The following is a 4,481-nucleotide window of genomic DNA, read 5'->3' as shown; positions in this document are numbered from 1 at the left end:
CTTTTTTTTATTTATCACTGCTATTATTTGAAATATAAGACCACAACAACATAACTACATAGCAAAGCCTGCTAAATAATTGAGAGGGCTTTTTTTGTGGGTTCCTGTCACCCCCCAGCCCCCCGCCCCAGCTCCTTACACTTTACCTGCCCGCTGGGGGAGATGGGCAAGCTAACATCACGTGAACCCCGAAACACACTATATCGTTATCATGTCAAAACGACAAAAGCTCCCTGGTGCCCACTCAGCTACCACTACACTACTGAGAGGAGTGGATGTGGAGAGAAAGAACATGAAATCAGCAGGAGGAGAGCTAGTTATCATTTCCGCAGCCAGTGGACAGTGGACGCAACAAACAGCTCGGGTTGCACTGATTAACAATGTGAAGCGTAAAGCGTAAAATTTAGTATTGGGTGAAGTTGAATTATAACTGATGATGTGTGCAATGTAAATTTGCAAAATGTAGCATTTGGTGAGAAACTTGAAACTGTTTAAAGAAGAAATATGTTGATGTTTTCACAGCACTATAAAATAGATATTAGAGGGAACTATGGTGTATCATATATAGTAAAAAGGGTTTTTACTTATTTCTTAAAAAGATGTTTTTCATGTGAAAGAAGGTTCTGTTACAGGTTGGTTCATAAATGTGTATTACTGAATTTGCACTCATTCAAAGGTAGTGTAATGAAGGACTGAATGATTTTAAAACTGTTCATTTATTTTTTTATGGTGTAGATTTCTGTGTTTCCTTTGAACAAAAGAGGAATAGATAACAACAACAAAAACAAAAATAATTAATCAATCAAAAAGTTAGTTTGTACATTTTACAATTATTTTACAATGTTATATAGTATTCATTGTTTATTCTTCTGAACAAGTAAATTTGGAATTGTTTTTTATTATTGATTTATATGATTATTATAACACATGTACAACATGTTACTGAAAGCAAATTAGGACATATTTTTAACTAATTTTTATTGTTAGCTAAGTTGTTTATTTGCATTTTGGTAATAAACATGCAGTACACTGACTGTTGAGCTGCAAACGACATTTCTTTGTTTTTTTTGTGGGGGTTGAGTGGGCACCACAGGTGTGTTGTCTCAGGCATCATAAATAACATAACAAGAACATAAAGAAAAGTCCCTAGAGTTCCTTCACACAGGATCATAAAAAACTGCACATTACAAACGTCTGCAAGTGTTAATTTTATGGTTTCTTAGCACCACTTTGTGGTACCATAAGGTTACTACAGAACCTTCACTGTGAGCCGTCCGAGCCAAATCCGATCTGTTTCAAGTCAGGTTGCTGTAATATGCAAATCAGGGATGTGAAATAAGATCATACAAAGAGAAAATCAACTACCAACATACAACACGGTATCATACATACAGCTATGAGTCATATAAAAATGGAGATGTCACCTTTCGTTGGTAGATGGCGCCGTGGCTTAGTTGGTTAAAGCGCCTGTCTAGTAAACAGGAGATCCTGGGTTCGAATCCCAGCGGTGCCTTTTGTGCCTCCAGACATATTGCGTCGCCTGGTTTTTCGTTTGTTGTCACATGCAATTGGTTTGACACATAGACAGCACAAGACAATATATGAAGTCACATTGCCAGGAGTATTTCTACTTCGCTCACACAGTCTAGCTGCTTCTGAGTGACCGCAATCGCGTCTTTACGAACGATACATTAACTACTTCGTCTATCACTTCCGTTTGTGAATGCCGTCGTATCATTTGCAGAGAAAGAAAAGTTTCCGCTGCGAGCAGGGTTCGAACCTGCGCGGGAAGATCCCATTGGATTTCAAGTCCAACGCCTTAACCACTCGGCCATCGCAGCTAGTGACTACCAATGGTCTGTCTGTTTCAACTTGTTATCATCATTTTTTTGCGATGTTTAACAGGAGATGGATTTACAATATCTCTCAAGAACATATCGTTAAACTGTTTCAACAAATCTCACATATAGGATGTTTTTTTGCTCGTCTGCTGTACTCATTATGAGGTAAATACACTTATAGTAATGGCAGTTAATATTTTAGTACAGCCCAGGTCAGTATTATTTATAACGTTAGGGCTTGGAATAGAATAGAATAGAATAGATTAGATTAGAAATAACTTTATTAATCCCCAAAGGAATGTTCAGCTGTGCAGCAGCTCATAATAAAATAGACATAAAATAAAATATGTATAAAATAAGTGCACAAACAGACATTAAATTTAGATAACATTGTCCATTCCACAGTCCAGCCAGTTGTGGCTAATGTGATGATATGTGTAAGTGTGTGTGTGACTAGATTCAGGGGGTTTTAAACAGTCTAATTGCCGTGGGGACGAAGGATCTCCTGAACCGCTCTGTTCTGCAACGCAGTGAGATGAACCAACTGCTGCTGCTACTGCTCCTCTTTTGCTCCAGGAAGCTGTGGAGAGGGTGTCTGCTATTGTCCATTATAGCTTTCAGTTTGTTCAATGTGCCCCTCTCCACCACGGTTCTTAGTGGGTCCAATCTCCTGCGGAGGACTGAGCCAGCTTTTTTAACCAGCTTGTCCAAAAGCTTAATGTTTTTGACTGTTAAGCTGCTTCCCCAACACACTGCAGCGTAGAAAAGTGCACTGGCCACCACTGTGTGATAGAACATGGTCAACATCTCCACACACACATCAAAGGACCTCAGTGTCCACAGGAGGAACAGGCAGCTCTGCCCCTTCCTATAGAGGGCATCAGTGTTAGAAGACTAGTCCAGCTTATCATCCAAGAGGACCCCCAGATATTTCTAGGTGTGCACCACCACATGTCCTCCCCCTGTATGGAGACTGGTTGATGGGGGGGTGACCTCTTTTTTCTAAAATTTACCACCATCTCCTTGGTTTTGGCTGTGTTCAAGTGGAGACAGCACTTACTGCACCAGTCCTGAAAACATACACAAGGTCCCTGTACCAGGGCTGCCAACTTTTCAAAAAACCTTGGAGTGAGATTTGGTGGGGCCAACCGAAATTTTGCCACATACACTGCAATTTTTTGTATGGCCCATTCAGCGTCATTACCATACAGCATTGTATGTTGCTGTTTTTTTTTTTTTTTTAAATATACCATTTTCCATACATCAGGAGTTCTCAATGTATTAGCCTAACTCAGAGTGTACCAATTGAACTAACTGACCCAACAGTAAGACACAAGACACAGCATGGCTCAAATTTGTGCATGTTTACTTTGTTACTTTAGTCATCAAATAGTAAACAGATATGCAACATAATGCAAGAAACATTTAAATAAAAATGAAAACCCCCAAAAGCTATGTTATTGTGACATTTTTGAACATCCCCAAACTACATGCAGCTAATACCAATTTAAATTAAAAAAAAATAAAAAATTAAAGTTTAACCATTTATACAAACAATTCCCAAAATAGGGAGGCTACTGTCAAAGTCCTTAAGATCTGTGTGCTTTGTTGTACTTGCTTGTGGCCTTTTTTGAGGCCTTGATGATTTCTGGGGAGGGCTCCCACGTGAAGCAGGACTCCAGGCCAGCCATCTTTATTGTCATTATTGATGACAGGCTGTTCCTGGTTTTAGTCTCTCTCTCTGCATCTGCATTGGAGTGGGGTACCAGGACCAGCTTTGCAATGGTGGCAAGCCTCATGAACAGACTAACCCTGTCACCTATGAAGAATGAACCAAGAACACAGTGGGAAAAAAAACACACACATTCCTTTGAAAAATGAGTAAAGGTTGATAATTAATTTTGTCTAAAACAAAATGTACGCACCTACTGTATATGATGCTTCATACATACATAACAAATTACTCTAATTTGTACATACAATGTATACAGTAATTAATATACAATTATAAAGCAGCATAGAGGAATGGTTTTATATAGATAAAACAGACAAAATTAATTAGGCATCAACCTACAGTATACTTTTACAGCTGCATTGAAACCTCAAAATAATATGTACAAAGCTCTCGAAATGCCTTTAAATGATCTCACAACACACAAAAAACAAATATGCAAACGTTACTTAAAGTTTAAGAGCACAAACACTTAACATACATACCTGAAAAGAGCGGGGGAAATCGATCTTCTTCTTCTTCTTCTTCTTCTTCTTCTTCTTCTTCTTCTTCTCCTTCTTCTTCTTCTTCTTCTCCTCCTTCATCTTCTTCTTCTGAGTGCAATCCCGGTGTCAATTGGGCCACAGCGCCACCAACATCCAATATAGCGGTCGGGAGGTGTATTGCGCATTGAAACAGGGACATTTTTTTGTTTTGGCTCCAAGGGCGTAGGTTTGATTTTCACAATGGTAGGGACATAAAAGTGCTCCATGAAGGCGACCTGTACGTTGATGATTTTTTTTAATGCAATTTCACGTCATGTGAAACTGATCATTGCTTTATAATGCATATTTAGATATCTACACTAAATACAAGAATGTATTGGTTAATGTATTCTCTAATGTTATCAGTTACATGAATATACATGA

General features: G+C 38.6%; 1 long non-coding RNA gene and 2 other non-coding genes across 3 annotated transcripts; 1 reads left to right on the top strand and 2 right to left on the bottom strand.

The window, feature by feature from the left end:
* The first annotated feature begins 1,439 nt into the window (after positions 1-1,439).
* trnat-agu (transfer RNA threonine (anticodon AGU)) lies at positions 1,440-1,513 on the top strand. Its single transcript has one exon. It is a non-coding gene; the product is annotated as a tRNA-Thr (tRNA).
* A 246-nt stretch (positions 1,514-1,759) lies between these two features.
* On the bottom strand, positions 1,760-1,841 carry trnas-uga (transfer RNA serine (anticodon UGA)). The gene has a single exon. It is a non-coding gene; the product is annotated as a tRNA-Ser (tRNA).
* A 1,350-nt stretch (positions 1,842-3,191) lies between these two features.
* LOC126404044 (uncharacterized) lies at positions 3,192-4,167 on the bottom strand. The gene is made up of 2 exons (XR_007571391.1): positions 4,059-4,167; positions 3,192-3,660 (listed from the first exon to the last, which is right to left on the bottom strand). It is a non-coding gene; the product is annotated as an uncharacterized LOC126404044 (long non-coding RNA).
* Positions 4,168-4,481: the final 314 nt, after the last annotated feature.

Source organism: Epinephelus moara, chromosome 17 (assembly GCF_006386435.1).
Source record: "Epinephelus moara isolate mb chromosome 17, YSFRI_EMoa_1.0, whole genome shotgun sequence".
Lineage (NCBI taxonomy): Eukaryota > Metazoa > Chordata > Actinopteri > Perciformes > Serranidae > Epinephelus > Epinephelus moara.
Note: the sequence above shows the minus strand (reverse complement) of the source record. Positions and strands in the feature narration are given on the sequence as shown.